Below are 18,598 nucleotides of genomic sequence, written 5' to 3' on the forward strand. Positions count from 1 at the left end.
TTGAAAGGCTATGGGGAGAAAGTAGGAACATGGTAATGAGTTGGATGATCAACCATGATCATAATAAATGGTTGAACAAGTTTGAGCACAGTAGTCCTGCTTCAATGTTCTATGCTTTTCTGTAATATACATAATATACAGTTGTATCAAATGTGTAAAGAATTTTTTGGTACTGCATTACTTACATCTTCTTCTACGTTATTGGAATTAGCAGGAGTATCATTTCATTACAACACCTTGCTGAAAATAAAAAAGCCCATCATTGCAACTTGTTTTTGCCTGGCACAGTTTGATGTAAGTGAAGGGATTTTTTTCTGCGTTGCTCTTGGGAAAGGTAAATCAGGACAGGGCTTATACACTTAATGGTAAGTTCCTGGGGTGTGTTGCTGAACAAAGAGACTTTGGAGTGCAGATTCATAGATCCTTGAAAGTGGAGTGAGAGGTAGACAGGGTCGTGAAGAAGGTTTTTGGTATGCTTACGTTTATTGATCAGTGCTTTGAGTAGAGGAGTTGGAAGGTCATGTTGCGGCTGTACAGAATATTGGTTAATAAAATGTGAGGCTGGATGAACACAGCAGGCCAAGCAGCCTCTCAGGAGCACAAAAGCTGACGTTTCGGGCCTAGACCCTTCATCAGAGAGGGGGATGGGGAGAGGGAACTGGAATAAATAGGGAGAGAGGGGGAGGCAGACCGAAGATGGAGAGTAAAGAAGATAGGTGGAGAGAGTGTAGGTGGGGAGGTAGGGAGGGGATAGGTCAGTCCAGGGAAGACGGACAGGTCAAGGAGGTGGGATGAGGTTAGTGGGTAGCTGGGGGTGTGGCTTGGGGTGGGAGGAAGGGATGGGTGAGAGGAAGAACCGGTTAGGGAGGCAGAGACAGGTTGGACTGGTTTTGGGATGCAGTGGGTGGGGGGGAAGAGCTGGGCTGGTTGTGTGGTGCAGTGGGGGGAGGGGACGAACTGGGCTGGTTTAGGGATGCAGTAGGGGAAGGGGAGATTTTGAAACTGGTGAAGTCCACATTGATACCATATGGCTGCAGGGTTCCCAGGCGGAATATGAGTTGCTGTTCCTGCAACCTTCGGGTGGCATCATTGTGGCAGTGCAGGAGGTCCATGATGGACATGTCATCTAGAGAATGGGAGGGGGAGTGGAAATGGTTTGCGACTGGGAGGTGCAGTTGTTTGTTGCGAACTGAGCGGAGGTGTTCTGCAAAGCGGTCCCCAAGCCTCCGTATACTGCATCCACTGTACCCGGTGCGGCTTCCTCTACATTGGGGAAACCAAGCGGAGGCTTGGGGACCGCTTTGCAGAACATCTCCGCTCAGTTCGCAACAAACAACTGCACCTCCCAGTCGCAAACCATTTCCACTCCCCCTCCCATTCTCTAGATGACATGTCCATCATGGACCTCCTGCACTGCCACAATGATGCCACCCGAAGGTTGCAGGAACAGCAACTCATATTCCGCCTGGGAACCCTGCAGCCATATGGTATCAATGTGGACTTCACCAGTTTCAAAATCTCCCCTTCTCCTACTGCATCCCTGAACCAGCCCAGTTCGTCCCCTCCCCCCACTGCACCACACAACCAGCCCAGCTCTTTCCCCCCGCCCACTGCATCCCAAAACCAGTCCAACCTGTCTCTGCCTCCCTAACCGGTTCTTCCTCTCACCCATCCCTTCCTCCCACCCCAAGCCACCCCCCCAGCTACCCATTAACCTCATCCCACCTCCTTGACCTGTCCGCCTTCCCTGGACTGACCTATCCCCTCCCTACCTCCCCACCTATACTCTCTCCACCTATCTTCTTTACTCTCCATCTTCGGTCCGCCTCCCCCTCTCTCCCTATTTATTCCAGTTCCCTCTCCCCATCCCCCTCTCTGATGAAGGGTCCAGGCCCGAAACGTCAGCTTTTGTGCTCCTGAGATGCTGCTTGGCCTGCTGTGTTCATCCAGCCTCACATTTTATTATCTTGGAATTCTCCAGCATCTGCAGTTCCCATTATCTCAGAATATTGGTTAGGCCACTTTTGGAACGTAGCATTCAGTTCTGGTCTCTCTGCTATAGGAAGGATGTTGTGAAACTTGAAAGGGTTCAGAAAAGATTTACAAGGTCTTTGCCAGGGTTGGAGGGTTTGAGCTATAAGGAGAGGCTGAATAGGCTGAGGCTATTTTCCCTGGAGTGTTGGAGGCTGAGGGGATGACCTTATAGCAGTTTATGAAATCATGAGGGGCATGGATAGGGTGAATAACCAAGATCTTTTCCCCAGGGTAGCAAAATTAGTCCAAAGTTAGATGGCATAGGTTTAAAGTGAAAGATTTGAAGGGGACCTAAGGGGCACCTTTTTCACAGAGCATGGTGCGTGTATGGATTGAGCTGCCAGAGGAAGAGATGGAGGCTGGTACAATTACAACATTTAAAAGACGTCTGAATGGGTATATGAATAGGAAGGAATTGGAGGGATATGATCCAAACACTGGCAAATGGGACTAGGTTATTTTAGGATATCTGGTCAATGTGGACATGTTGGATCAAAGGGTCTTTTTCCATGATTCTATGACTGATTGGGTGGAGGGTGAGGGTTGATCAGATCATGCTGATAACATGGTACTGAGTTTCCTTCTGGACCAACTGCTAATAAAACAATCAAAGATTTTGATGGCAGGCACTCAGAACCCTCACTGCAGACTAGATATCCCCAGGCTTTAAAGAATTTGGAATGCTAACAGCCCCAAATTTATACGAATATACATCTGCACATAAAAATGAGGAGACTGACACTTTCATGCCAGCAGGTCACAAGCCATGACAGGGAGATGGCATCGTGAACGTGTCTCTGAAGTTTGGATTGATACTAGCTGAGATGTTCCAAAGCAACTGGTGTTCTCACCCAAAGTGAAGCATTAATAAGATGTTCCTCCATTTTCCTGATCCAACAATGTACCGCAGTGCTAACTCAAGAAAAATACATTATGAAGTTTTCACTCTCTCCCACAGATTAAACTAAAAAGACCTGTTTAAGCAGTTTGGTGCTGCAGACTTGCACTGTGGGTAGCATGCAGAGGAGAGATTTTCATGCTGGGGATGGATGCAAGATTTATACACATATAAACAAACCGGTTTTGGTTTCTGAGTGCAAGATCTCGATTTGTAAAGAAAAATAATTCCGACAAAATTCAGCTCCTCCAAAAAACATTTATCCTCCTCCTTTCATTTTATTACAGATGTTTGGAGCTCAGCTGAGCGTTGCATCTTCTCAATTGTTACTGCCAGGCTGTTCACAGTTTGTAGTCTACAACTAAGTACATATTCTATATCTATTGTTGGTGTAATGAGCCCCGATACACCATCATTTGCATTTTTTTCAGGAAATTGAGAATGAAACTGGCTATACACGCTTCTGCAAAGGAAAACTGAACAGTATCATACTGGAGACTAAGCTTCATTAATCAAAAGCTGGGTGTGCTTCATGTACAAAATGAAAGCTGCACTTTGATGTACTTTACACAGGCAGCACTAATAAGTGAAAAAGAAACTGCTTCAAAACAGTGAGCCCATTGCTGGCATTATGAAGGAGATGTGTATAATCTGGGCAGCTTCATCTCTCTTAAGAGGTCCTTGCGCAGCTGTTTCTGGAGTCACACTGGACCAGCAGAAGACTATGCCGCAGCTGACTTTGCCTCAATCTCTGTCTCTAAGTGATCAGCTCCTGCTTCCAAAGGGGTTTCTGCTAATCCATTCTGCTCCATGTCTCCCGCAATGCATGACACGTTTGCAAATAAAGTACTCTGAAAGTAAACATTATTGACTGCTCAAAATGTCATCGGCCTCTCGTCTTTCATTAGATTCCAGCCTCAGGCTGTCAGTCATTTCCCCCAAAACACATCAAAACAGTTTTGTAGAAAAACCACAGGTGTTACTTGAAATTTAACTGGGTAAACACTACAGTTATTTTAATTAACCTGCTTGGACATGTAAAGCGCATATCAAAGGCCCTCATGCCCACAAGCACTGATTAACACTTGTAAGAGATCACAGCTGTATAATGTTAAATGTGGCATAGTGGGAGAATCCCTGTCTCTGGTTCAAACAACTTAGGTTTAAGTTCCACCTTTTCTGCAGGTGTGTAATGATGTCTCTGAATCAAGTTGACAGAAAATATTGACAATGTTAAATGCCTGATGGATACCTCATCAGCTCCCAGATATTTGCAAGAAACTGAAGATCCAAACATCTCCAAATCAAAAGAATCAGTAGACAGCAGTTGTCAATATTCCTTCTAAATTCATTACTTGGAAGCAGGAGATACGTTAATCAAGGCAAGTGCTTAAATAAAACAAATTAAAACATTACAAAACTCACATGTCGCTCTCCTGAAGGGAATCACAACAGATAAAGGCAAGTCTATTTGCTGGAACATGGAAAAAATGTCCAACATAAATCCTATAAAGTGGAAGGAAATGATTCTTAGCCACATGTAAATTCCTGTCAACATGTCTACTGTACTTTGAGTCTTATGCTACAATATAGATTTCTAATCACTCATCACTGTTCAATAGTTTGTGTTACATTGATTTTATGAAGTTATACATACTCATTAGATTTTGTAATAAGTGACAGTTTTGGCTAACGTTTAAAGAATATAATTTATTACTCTCTTTTGTGCAATTTTGTGAAGCCATATCAGTGTATCAGTAAACTCAAATAAGATAAAAATATATTATAGATGTATGGATATTAACTTATATCACACATTTTATATATAGCTCACATATATTGTATACAGAGCTTTAATGTGTCCTATGTCAGTTACAAATGTTGAGGTTAATTTGGGTGTTCTCAAACTGTGCATGCTTGGGTCAAGAAAGCACAGCAACGCCTCTACTTCCTCAGGAGGCTAAGGAAATTCGACATGTCCATAAAGAGTCTTACAAATTTTTATAGATTCACCACAGAAAGCATCCTAACTGGGCACATCACAGCATACTATGGCAACTGCTCTTCCCAAGACAGTAAGAAATTACAGCCCAGTCCATCACACAAGCCAACCTTCCATCCATTGCCTACATCTGTATTTCCCGCTGACTTGGGAAAACAGCCAACATAATCAACGACTCCTCCCACTCCGGTTATACTGTCTTCCACCCTCTTCCTTTTGGCAGAAAATATAAAAGTTTGTATACACGTATGAACAGATTCAAGAACAGCTTCTTCCCTGCTGTTATCAGACTTTTGAATGGATCCCTTTAATATGAATGTTGATCTGGGTCTGAGCACCTTCTCAGCAGCTACAGCACTGCATCCAGCACTCTGTTTTGTTACCCTGATGCATTTGCATAGTACAATCTGTCTACAAAGCACAGAATACAATACTTTTCACTATACCACAGTACGTTTGGCAATAATAAATCAAATCAAATCAAATAAGTTTGCAGTTATTCTCTTCCTTGGGAACTGCTAAGTTGGTGGAAATGGGGGGAATGACTGACTGAATTCCCACTATACAGCTCTGGGTGAGTGAAGCTGTTTGTAACAAGCGCTGACATGGCTCTGTTCTGGCTGTGAGGCCAATTTTCTAAGGCTTCATCAGTGTCTCACTCTTCAATAAAGTGATGATCAATGATGAGTTATAACACAGCTTGATGCCCAAACAAAACCTGCCTGAAAGCCTTTGTCAAAAGTGGGTAGAGGCTGAGCAATTCTCCAGGACAACTACCAAAAAAGAAGAACAATTCTGATTTTCCACCCAGTTCATAAATCCCTACAGTGTGGAAACAGGCTCTTCAAACCAACAGGTCCATACTGACCCTCTGAAGAGCATCCCACCCAGACCCATCCCCTGTAACCCTACGTTTCCCACGGCTAACACACCTAGTCTACACGTCCCTGATCACTAGGAGCAATTTAGCACAGCTAATCCCCCTAACGTGCACACCTTCGCGCTGTGGAAGGAAACCAGAGCACCCGACACAGACACAGGGGGAATAGGCAAACTTCACATCGACAGTCACCTGAGGGTAGAATCGACCCTGGCACTGTGAAGTAGCAGTGCTAACCAGTGAGCTACTGTGCTACCCAGTTGTTGTGGAAATGTTTGAAAATTGAGACTTAATGAGTCTGATCTCAAATAATTGTCACCAGGGAATCACCTTGCATGGAATGTGGGTATCTTTGGCTAGGCCAGCATTTACTCCCTTTCTTTAATTGGCCAGAGGGCATTACAAGAAGGATGTGGAAGCTTAGGAAAGGGTGCAGAGGACATTTACTAGGATGTTGCTTGGTATGGAGGGAAGGTCTTACGAGGAAAGGCTGAGGGACTTGAGGCTGTTTTCATTAGAGAGAAGAAGGTTGAGAGGTGACTTAATTGAAACATATAAAATAATCAGAGGGTTAGATAGGGTGGATAGGGAGGGCCTTTTTCCTAGGATGGTGACAACGAGCACGAGGGGGCATAGCTTTAAATTGAGGGGTGAAAGATATAGGACAGATGTCAGAGGTAGTTTCTTTACTCAGAGAGTAGTAAGGGAATGGAATGCTTTGCCTGCAACGGTAGTAGATTCGCCAACTTTAGGCACATTTAAGTCGTCATTGGACAAACATATGGACGTACATGGAATAGCGTAGGTTAGATGGGCTTGAGATCGGTATGACAGGTCGGCACAACATCGAGGGCCGAAGGGTCTGTACTGTGCTGTAATGTTCTATGTTCTATAAACCACACTGCTGTGGCTCAGGAGTCACACATAGGCCAGGCCAAGACAGGAAGGCAGACTTCTGGTCTGAAAATCATTAATGAAGCAACCGCCAATTCCTGATTTTTATTAAGTTTAAGTTTTAGCTATCCATCATGGTGGGACATGAATCCATGATGTCAGAACATTAGCTAGTGGTCTCTGGATTTCTAGACTACTAACATCACTACTCCTTTGTCTGAGAAATGGAAAGAGACATGTAACAATGAAAATGCACAAAGGAGTTCTCTTCTACTCCTGCCATACATTGATAAGCAGAACAGAGGGAGTGCTGGCTATAAGCATGAGTAATGAATGTAGAGTTATACTCCACAGAGTAGTTACTTTGAAACAAATGCTCATGATCATAGATCAGGAGATTATTGGTGAAGAACAATTTTATAAAAGGGGTGAAGTTATAAGACAATGTAGCTTTGAAATGAACTTGAATCATTCGTCTGAGTATTGTATGGATGGACGACCTATGCAATATCGAAACAAAGTCTTTTCAGGGGAATCATCAGAGCCTGTTGCCAAATGTTGCTAGCAAGATGATGCATAGACTTATTGTGAATTCCTGGGTGCTTCTGAAAATGTGTCAACTGTAATGGCGCGAAGGATCCTTCTACCTCAAAAAGCAATAACTCCATTGAGGGCTTTTGCATCATATAAACCCTGTAGTGTGGAAAAAGGCCATTTGGCCTATTAAGTCCAGACTGGCCATCTGAAGAGCATCCCACCTGTCCAACTTATATTTCCTGTGGCCAATCTACCAAACCTGCACATCTTTGGGCAGTGGGAGGAAACTGGAGCACCCAAAGGGAATCCACACAGAGACCAGGGGAAAGTACAAACTCCTCACAGTCACTGGAAGGTCGAATTGAACCCAGGACCTTGGTGCTGTGAGGCATCAGTACTAGCCTCTGAGCCACTATGCCACCCCATACTGGATTGGGCTAGGAACCCAAAATATAAATTCTACAAATGGTTTGATGGACTTCTGGCTCAGTCAGAAGGTGGAAGATCAAATGAATAATCATAATCCTGCCTAGACATAAAGCCTGTGAAGAAGGGCCAAAATATTTTCACTCTCTCTTCTGTCCCATTTGATATTTCCCATTCCCTATCCCCTCGCCCACAGTAAGTGCCTACACAATGAACTACCAGGTTAGAAAACTGGGTGCAAGCTGGTGGCACATTGGAGAAGAACGATTGCACTGTACACTTCCCACTCTGTTTAAAGTTGTCATAAATTGAAAAGTGATTGCTTTCAAACTCTCGGTAAAAAATAATCCCGTATCCATCCATACGTATGGTTCTTTGATAATTCTTTCAGTCACTGTTAGACATATCCATGCAGCTAATACAATGAACAAAGGATCTTCAGGACTAACAATCCTGCCAGTATTGCAGCATGTATGTGTGTGATTGACAATTAATATGCACGATGATAATTTATTTGAAATGAAGAGCAATTGATTGTAACACGAAGATTAGTTTATTCATGCAAAACAGTAAACAATTTGATGTGGTACAACATGAAGCACCAGGACTGCTGTTCACCTCACTGTGATGGGTAAACAGATTCAGAAGATGCACAGAGCACAAATAAATGAAGTAGGGAGCAGATCCAAATTCTCGATCTGGATGCCTTTCGGTCAATTTACATATGAATGTGAATAAGTGGCAATATCTGGAGACAGAGCAAATGATTTGATTTCTGCAGCTGCTTTTGTTCAAAGAAAAAACTCCCATCATCACCAGGTTGCACTTATATCAATTCTGCAATTGAAAGATATTGCAACGAGTTTCCGAAGAATGTCAATAATCACACAGTACCAGGTTATAGTTCTACAGATTTATTTGAAAACTCTAGTTTTCGGGGTGTTGCTCCTTCCTTAGGTGTATTTAAGGGAGAAACACTCCAAAAACGAGTGTTTTCAAAAAAACCTGTTGGACTATAGAGATAGTAGGAACTGTTGATGCTGGAGTCTGATTCCTGCTCCTCTGATGCTGCCTGGCCTGCTGTGTTCATAAATGCCTTTCTCCTGACATAACCTCTGGTTTATTGAGCCCTGATGTACCCCTGTTCCAGATCCTTTATGAAACCATTGTCTAAGAAGGACCATAGGAATTCCCTCTCCATTCGACAGCTATAATTGATTATGTATAACTTGAGGGCAATGGTTCTATAAGTGTGGGGTAAGGTGCAGGGACAAGCTTACATAAGTTATCAGGAAGGAATGGGGATTGCAGGCATGACATTGGCTTTATCTTTATCTTTATCTTCCACCCCAGAGATGCAACAAAGAAAATAAAGCAATGCCTGTTGCTTTGCGTGAAGCTACAATACAAAATCTAGGTTTTGATTCCAAGACTCTGCTAATTTTATCCAAAGCAACAATTTGAAGTGTTACAATTCGTGTCCAGGCATTAGAATGACCAAGGGAATTGGCCAAGGTTTCCATGCTTGGTTACCATAGAGTACCCACATCTTAATTCACCACAGCGGTGCCCCCATCTGTCAAACGTGTTGATGACTGTGTGGCTAGGGATATCCAATGAGCTCAGGACAGAACCTGGCCTCACAACCACAGACATAGGCAAAGAAAATAGGAGCAAGGATATGTCCTTCTGCCTGTCAATACTGTCCACTGTTCTATATGATCACGGTCGATCATCCAACTCAGTAGCCTGATCCTGCTGATTCCCAAATATCCTTTGATCCCTTTAGCCTCAAGTACTGTATCCAACTCCTTCCTGAAATCATAAAATGTTTTGGCCTCCACTGAATTCTGTAGTAATGAATTCTGAAGGCTCACCACATTGTGCATGAAGCAATTCCTCCTCATCTCAGTCCTAAATGGTTTACCAAATATCCTTCAACTGTGAATCCTCATCCTAGACTCCACTATCATCAGGAATATTTTTCCTGTATCTACACTGACAAGTCCTGTTAGAATTTTATAGGTTTCTTGGAGATCACCTCTCATTCTTCTGAACCCCAATGAATACAATCCTAACTGATTCAACCTCTCCTCATACATTAGTTCTGCCGATCCCACATTGTTTGATACCATTCTTACTCTCACCGGAGGCTCTGAGATATTGAACCAGCACTTTGTTAAGGTGTTTGCAGGGGTACCTGTTGTACTATGATCACAGTGTTGGTGAACAGCCTGAATAGAGGTGAGCCGGAACAGGAAAAACAGCAGACACGGGGAAGAAATCACATTCCAAAATACAACAATGGGATGGTGTATAGTGAGGGAATACTCTTTAAATACCTGGATAAATGCTGCTCCAAAACACTTGATACTATTGAAGTCAAATAAACCCCCTTCATTACGTTAAATATTCCCTCCCTCATGCACACTGGCAGCAATGCATATAATCTACGAAACGTACTGCCGCAATTCATCAAGGGTCCCTGACAGCAGCTTCCAAACCCACGACTTCCACCACCTAGAACACTGGGCCAGCAGAATCCCATCCCTATATTGTGGGTTTACCTACATCAAATGGACCGCAGCAGTTCAAGAAGGAAGTTCACCACCATCTTCCCAAGGTCAATTTTCCCCGGGCATTAAAAAAATGCCTTTGGACACCAGCAGTTCCTGTCTCCAAGCCGCAGGTCATCCTGACTTGGTTTTGGTATGATATATTACTGTCATATGTACCAAGGTACAGTGAAAAGTGTTGTTATACATGCTTTACAGGCAGATTTTACTATACAAGTGCATCAGGGTAACAGATCAGAGTGCAGGATACAATGTTACAGCTGCGGAGAAGGCACAGAGAGAGATCAACATTAACATTAAAGTGGTCCATTGAAAAGTCTGATAACAGCAGGGAGGAAGCTATTCTTGAATCTGGTGGAAATGCATCCAAACTTCTGTAAGCTTTGAATTAAATCACTGTTCCTTTACAGCCATTGTGTCAAGGCCGTGTGAGACATGCAGTTTGAGAGAAACTAGGGATGGCGAACAATCACCAGTAATACCCTCATCACATGAAAGATTAAAAATAATTGGAACTTCTTTTCTAAAACACGCAGAGCGCAGCAGTTAAAGAGCACAGCTGCCCACCACGTTCTCAAGGGCATTCAGGGATAGGCAATAATCAATGTTCTCACTTGTGATGCTCAAAATGCAAGAGAACACTATGTGTTTACTCCTACAAAAAGCTACCTGGGTCACTTGCATAGTGAATGAATAGGAAAATACATTTGCACTGGCAGTGATCGAACGATAAATTGGCAGGTTAAACTCCTACCAATTTTCTTTTCCATGAAGTAAAAATGATTCCCTTCCTCTCTCACCTAAAACTCTTACATTCAATCTTATATCCACTCGGAATCCTCAAACTCTCAGAAACAGACCCTTTCTATCTACTCGTATTTCTACAGTTTTAAACGCTTTGATCTTGACAACTGTCAAAAACAACTATTTATTCAAGCCTCTCTTTCTATTGTTCTCCAAGCTTTTGCTTGAAAACTGCAGTAATAATAAGTGGTCACAGACTTGGTCTTGAGGCTGCATTAAGCCTTAGCGTGACTATAAAGCACCTGAAGATTTCTGATGTCAACAACACATGTCAGCAACTGAAAAGATACACTGTGGCATTTTCAAAAATAAAATGACGGCTGTATGACCCCTCCTTTGCAAATCATTACACGACTTTGACAGGAGCTGTGAATGAGCCTGAGTCACTGAAAAACAAAATGATGCATAGACATGCACTCCTTGACACTTTACATCTCTAACAGCTACCTTCCTGCTGTTACTCTGAGAGGTAGCAATCAGACATGTGATGTGGTTGAAGCTACAGCAGTCAGAGGTGGGTCTTTTTTCAGGTTCAAGATCGTGCTAGTGTGAACATTTTATTAAAACAGAAGACTTGCATGTTTTGTGTCTTCCATGACATGAACTCCCCAGACCTTCACCAAAACATTTGACTCTGGTTGAGATCCTAATTACACAAGTGGAGGAGCATGGTGGCTCAGTGGTTAGCACTAGGGACCTGAGTTCAAATCCAGCCTCAGGCAACTGTCTGTGTGGAGCTTGCATGTCTTCCCTGTGTCTGCGTGGATTTCCTCCGGGTGCTCCAATTTCCTCCCACAGTCCAAGGATGTGCAGGTTGGGTGGATTATCCATGCTAAATTGTCCCATTGTGTCCAGGGATTTGCAGGCTAGGCAGATTAGCCTTGGGGATGCAGGGTTAGAAAGATAGGGTGGAGTGAGATTCATAGTTCCTTGAAAGTGGAGTCACAGTTAGGGAGGTTAGTGAAGATGGTGTTTGGTATGCTTGCCTTTATTGGTCAGTGCAATGAATACAAGAATTGGGAGGTCACATTGTGACTGTACAGGACATTGTTTAGGCCACTTTTAGAATGCTGCATGCAATTCTGGTCTGTCTGCTTTAGGAAGGATATTGTGAAACTTGAAAGGGTTCAGAAAAGATTTAAGAGGATGTTGTCACGATTCGAGGATTTGAGCTATAGGAGAGGCTGAATAGTCTGAGGCTATTTTCCCTGAAGCATTGGAGGCTGAGGGGTGACCTTATAGAGGTTTATAAATTCATGATGAGCATGGATAGGGTGAATGGATAAGGTCTTTTCCCCAGGTGGGAGAGTCAAAAATTAGAAGGCATAGGTTTCAAGTGAGAGGGAAAGGATATAAAAGTAACCTTAAGGGTTACATTTTCTGGCAGAGGGTGGTGTCTGTATGGAGTGAGCTGCCAGAGGTAGTGGTGGAGGCTGGTACAATTACAACACTTAAAAGGCATCGGGATGGATGCATGATTAGGAAGAGTTTAGAGGGATATGTGCCAAATGTTGGCAAATGGGACGAGATTTATATTGGACATCTGGTCGGCATGAATGAGTTGGACCAAAGGGTCAATTTCCATGCTGTATATCTTTATGACTCTATGGTGGGTCTGGGTGTGATATTTTTGGAGGGGTAGCACGGACTTGATGGTGTTTCACATTGTAGGGATTCTGTGATTTGGTCACTGATGTAATGTAACAATTGATTTGTACACAGCATGATCCCACAAACAGCCATTGTATGGTTTGCCCTAAAGACTGCACAGCACTCTTTCAGATCTGTGCTGTAAGTCTAGACAGCTGGCAGTCGAACAGATGAGGGAAATGGAAATCAGCTCAGATTTCAATATGTGCACTGACACAGAGACCTTCATGTCACCAGTGCAAAATCTCACTATGAATGCACAGCATTGGAGTGTATAAAATGTATCAAATGGAGTCTTTGGGAGTGACAGGGAAATATATACACATCATAAATATTGGAATAGCTGACAGAAACTATGTAGAATTGGAAGAATTGTCAAAGGAATGTTCACATATTTACTCATAATTATTTCATAACAGTCTGCTTTCAGAATCAACCTTCAGTATCTCAGCCAAATAACAGAGTGGAATAAAAAGGGGGACAGCATTCACATTGTCAATAATACATAGTGTTGTATGTCTTCTGACAAGTGTAGTACTCCGTATGTGCACCAGAGAATGTTTCACCTCAGTGATACCTTTGTTTAACCCTCGATTACATTGTAAACCCATGAGAGAAGTTGGTGTAGATCAGATAACCCCCGACTACTTTCTTTCTGTACAAAACCTACTAAGTCAAGATATGGCGACTATAATGAATAAACAGGTTAAAATGTGCAATGTTGCTCCTTATCATAGGCACAGCTGAATATTTCTGCTCTACCTATGGTAAACAGCGAATTGCTTCATCAGAGATGATAGTTGTACTAAGTCTACAACAGACTAGTCACTGTGTGGTTAGCTTGTTGTAGATTTAATTCAACCTTCATCTAGGGCGAAACAACCTGAACAATCCTTTCCATTTTAACCTGTAAAATACCCACTGTTAATACAGGAGTATAACCAGAGAAAACTAATTCCTGACATTGAAGTTGGTGTTAAAAGTCGGGGGTGGGGGGGTGACCAAATTATTGGTCAAAGGAGTGTGCTAAATGAGGAAGGAAAGGTAGAAAGGTTTAAGGAGGAATTCCTGAGCTAAAACTAAACTGCAGGTACCATCACCCAGGATGGAAGACAGAATTAGGCTCAATTTAAATTGTGCTTAAAATTCTTCAATCTTCTACATGGACCTTGGGAGAAATAGGCAACAGAGATGATCAAAGATCTTACAGTACTCTTGGCTTCTTGGAATCCTTACAGTGAGGAAGTTGGCCATTCAGCCCATTGAGTCCACACTGCCTTCTAAACAGCATCCCACTCAGACCTGACCCCAACCCTCTAATTCCCATGGCTAATCCACCTAACTTACTCACTCCTGGACACTATGGGCAATTTAGCAAGTCCAATCCACCTAACTTGCACATCTTTGGATTGTGGGAAGAAAGCCAGGTAGACACTGGGAGAACGTGCAGACTCCACACAGATATTTGTCTCCAGCTGGAATCGAACCTGGATCCCTGGAGTCCAAACCACAGTCATTTGATTCAGAGGCAAGAATGTTATCCAGTCGATTGTAGCTGATGAGGTTATGAGTTAAGACAAGGACAATTAGTAATTCTTCTTCCTTCTGTTCCGTGTGATTCTAAAGGGCTTGCAACAACAGGAGGTTCTTTTAATAACCTCCAGTGTTCAGTAACTAGAGTTTACAAGCTATAAGATGCACGACAGAAATTCACAAGTCTCCTTCAAGTGCATCTTCCAAACCCATGATCACTTTCTTATAGAAGGACAAGAGCAGCAGATACATCGAAACATCACACCCTGCAATTTCCCATCCATGCCCTCACTATCCTGACTTGTAAATGTGTTGCTGTTCCTGCACTGTCGCTGGTTCAAACTCCTGGAACTCCTTCACTGGATCTGCCTACACAAAAGAAACTGCAGTGGTTCAAGAAGGCAGCTCACCACCACCTTCTCAAAGACAAGCAGCCACAGAATTCCGTAACCCACAAGTAAATTTAAAAAAATAGTTTCAGAGACATGTTGAACATGTGGTAATTAGAGAGACTAATCTTCTGCTTAGCCTCTAAAATATTGGCAGATATTCAGTCCTAAGAATAAAGATAAGCTGCCTTTGTTTTTGTCAAGAGCTGTCATTGCTGCTGAGGTCATGGTAGCTGAACGAGATTACACCTTTGAAAGTGAATCCAAATTGATTGCAGTGCACTTAGATGAAAGAAAACTGAGCTCAGAGTAAAAAATTGGAGATTGCCCTTGCCGTGAAATTTTGGAATTTGCTATCTTAGCAAAGTTAAGGTAACAAATCTAACCTTATGACAATGATAGAGACTTTATCATTAAACAAGAAAGGCAAGAATGTTCAGTACTGGCTAATGCCCTTTGGTTATTTGTTTACAGGCAGGAACTACATGACCATCAAGAAGGTCTTTATTTCCCTGCTATACCCCTTTGATCTGAACTGAAGAGGAAACTAATGGTGGCCAGTGAAAGCCTTTGAAAGTTAAATAGACACAGCACAATATTCTCTGTTGGTGGGAGAATGCAGCTTGTTCTGAAAACACAAGAACAAAGGTGAAATGATTGTCTGAGGTGGAATTTTATTTTTGTTTGCTGTAGGTGCTACTAGTTTCCCTGCCATTTGAATTTCTTTACTCTCTTGGAATCTCCAGCATCTGCAGTTCCCATTATCTCTGATTGGAATCTCCACGTCATCTCTCTTAGTCTTTCACAAGCACATTTCAAATGGAACTTCACAGAAAGGTGGGGCTACTCTTCCCTGCCTCCAAGGTTAATGAACCTATTTGAATGGGACAAGCCGGAATAGGTTCAAAAAGAACAGAAATGCACAGTTTCTTGAATTCCTGCACAAGTTGAAGTCACCATGAAGGACTTTCCGTCTCAACCCCTCCCCTCACCTGACACTTGGTGACCCTCAGGTTAAACCACACCTGTCATCTCTCTCCAATGAAAGAGCATCCCTGTGGACCTCTGGGGCCATGGTGACTTTCCCTTTCGTTATTTGGTAGGACAGACCTTGAGTGTTGTTCAACAAAGACATTTTGCCAAATGTCATTTTACCCTGTATGAGAAGAGCGTGCTGGTAGGTTGGCATTTGAAATCTGATTGGTGAAGCTGTTGCCATGTTGAATGTATCAGTTATTTTTTGTTCATTCACAGGATGACAGCATCACTGGCTGGGCCAGCGTTTATTGCCCATCCCTAATTGCCCAGAGGGCAGTTAAGAGTCAGCCATATTGCTGTGGGTCTGGAGTCACATGTAGGCAAGACCAGGTAAGGATTATAATTTCTTTCTCTAAAGGGCATTAGTGAACCAGATGGGCTGTTCTTATAATCTAAAATGGATTCACAATCATTATTAGATTCTTAATTCCAGATATTTATTGAATTCAAATTCCACCATCTGTTGTGGTAGGATTCAAACCCAGGTTCCTGGAACATTGTCTGGGTTTCTGGATTAAAGAGGACAACATAATACCACTAGGCCATCACCTCACCATTATTTTGGTGCTGACTGCGAGTTACTTGCCAAACTTTGTTTAAATTTAAACCAAGTAGAATGTCTCTGATTAAAAACTGAAAGAACTGTGGATGTTGAAAATCAGAAACAAAAACAGAAGTTGCTGGAACAGCTCAACAGGTCTGGCAGCATCTGTGGAGAGAAGTCAAAGTTCACATCTCAGGTCCAGAGGCCCTTCCTCAGCAGGTTGTCTCTGGTTGTCCAGGCATTGTCCTGAAGGAAGAACCAGAAAATGGCTATTGCCTACCTTGCTAAGTTTCTCACAGCACATTAAAGGCTGTTCTCATTTACACTGATATTCTTGCAAATGTCCTGATGTGCAAAGGATGAAAAGTTTCAATGAAATGTGTCCTTTCTCAAAAATACTCAAGAAACATGGAAAACTGAGAGAGGTTAAAATCATTCCATCTGATCATGGTGGGTATGATCAGGCTTACACTAAGAGACTTGCTCCGAAGGCTGGAGAAGTAAAGTGGACTGTGCAGCAGCTCTGACAGAAGGGGGCGGAAAATCGGAAAGAGAGCATAAGAATTCAGACCAAAGATTTTAAAAATATGTGAAAAATAAGAGAGCAAGGCATGCCTTTATAGAACACAGGTTGTCCCAAAGGATGTTACAGGCAACGATTTATTTTAATGTGTACAATCCGTCCCCACTTTACAAAGATCTGACTTACGGACACTCATGCTCACTATTCAGATCCCATAATAACATTAATTTTAAAGATGTGATACATAGACATTTTTCTTATACTTGGGAACAACTGTTTTGCATTGTACTGTATCATGTTCCCACTTGCACTTAAATAACATAGTAACATACTCAAGAATGGAACCCATTCATAACCTGCCTGTAGTCACTATTGCAACATACTAATGTGGCAGCTAAACTGCATACAGCAAGTTCTCACAAACAACATCACGATAATGACCAGCTCATCCACTCGAGGAAATAGTTGGGAGATGAATGCTGGCCTAGACAGTGATCCCACATCCCATCGGAAATAGAAAAAAGGCTGAATGCTGGGGAGAGCTCCTCTGCTCTTCTTAGGAATACTTCCATGGGATTGCTTACGTCAATCACAGAGGGCAGAGAAAGCCTTAGTTTAATGCCTTCTCTGAAAGACAGCACTTTTGGCAATGTAGCAGCCCCCCAGTCCCTCACAGGAATGGATGTAACGCTTTGCCTTAGGATTGATCATATGCCTTGTGACTGAGCTGAGAATGCTAACTGAATCACAGCTTGACAAACCTTTCAAGTCTCTCCGAGATCTTGTGGAAGCTGAAGTTGCAGCAAGTGTTATTAATAGTTGAGCAGCTTGTCTCTGTTTATAAGAAAATCATATCAGGAAGAACAGAGAAAATGAAATCTGTGGACCAAATGGATGCATTTACGAAAAAAAATTAGATGGGTATTTTGAAACACTGAGCTGAATTAATGTTGATGGAAGCTTGCTTGGTTTATTGACACTTGATGTGGAGGTGCTGTCTTGGAAAGTGCTCTGAAAGCTTGTAGACTATAACCTGGTGTCGTGTGACGTCTCGCTATTATCACTTGCATTGACTTGTTGGGCCAAATGGCCCTTTTCTACATTATTAAATCTGTTTAATTCTACAAAACAAAACATTATTTTTGACATAAAACTGACAAAAAACAGGCTGATGGCTGGGAGTCAGCAACTGATCAAACTGAATTCAAAGACAGAAGGAGAAGGACTAGCCATCCTTCATGTCAGGGATACTTTGAATTTGGCGAATCAGATCCCTCCCACAGATCGCAAACATCCTATTTTCAAGTAAAGGGACATCAAACTCTGTGCAAGCTCATTCTGGGACTGCAGGTCTGGTAAAAATGGTGGCATAAGAACATAAGAACCAGGGACGGGAGAGGCCATTCAGCCCCTCGACACTCCCCTACCAGTTAATAAGATTGTGGCTGATACTATCTTGTCCTAAACTCCACTTTCCTTCAAACATCGTTAATAAAAAAAATCTGACCACTTCCTCCCTAAATGACATGTGGCCAATTACAGCCCAGAAAATCTGGTTGTCCCCATCAAATGTAAATGTCCAACATCAATTTTCCCAGCAGCCACTTAAACAATGAGGCATTCAGTTCTGGTCTGCTTGCTATGAGAAAGATGTTGTTAAACATGAAAGTGTTCAGACAAGATTTAGAAGGATGTTTCTGGGGTTGGGGTGTTTGAGCTACAGGGAGAGGCTCAATAGGTTGGGTCTATTTTCCCTGGAGCATGAGGTGCTGAGGGGTGACCTTTTAGAGGTTTATAAAATCAAGGGCAATTAGTGAACGTCTTTTCCCTAGGGTACGGGCATCTAAAACTAGACAGTTTTTACTTTAAG

At 42.5% G+C, this 18,598-nt stretch overlaps 1 protein-coding gene across 3 annotated transcripts in view; it reads right to left on the reverse strand.

Moving 5' to 3' along the window:
- grid2 (glutamate receptor, ionotropic, delta 2) overlaps positions 1-18,598 on the reverse strand; it is a 961,209-nt gene that overhangs the window by 566,778 nt on the left and 375,833 nt on the right. The window lies entirely within an intron of this gene.

Source organism: Stegostoma tigrinum, chromosome 1 (assembly GCF_030684315.1).
Source record: "Stegostoma tigrinum isolate sSteTig4 chromosome 1, sSteTig4.hap1, whole genome shotgun sequence".
Classification (NCBI taxonomy): domain Eukaryota; kingdom Metazoa; phylum Chordata; class Chondrichthyes; order Orectolobiformes; family Stegostomatidae; genus Stegostoma; species Stegostoma tigrinum.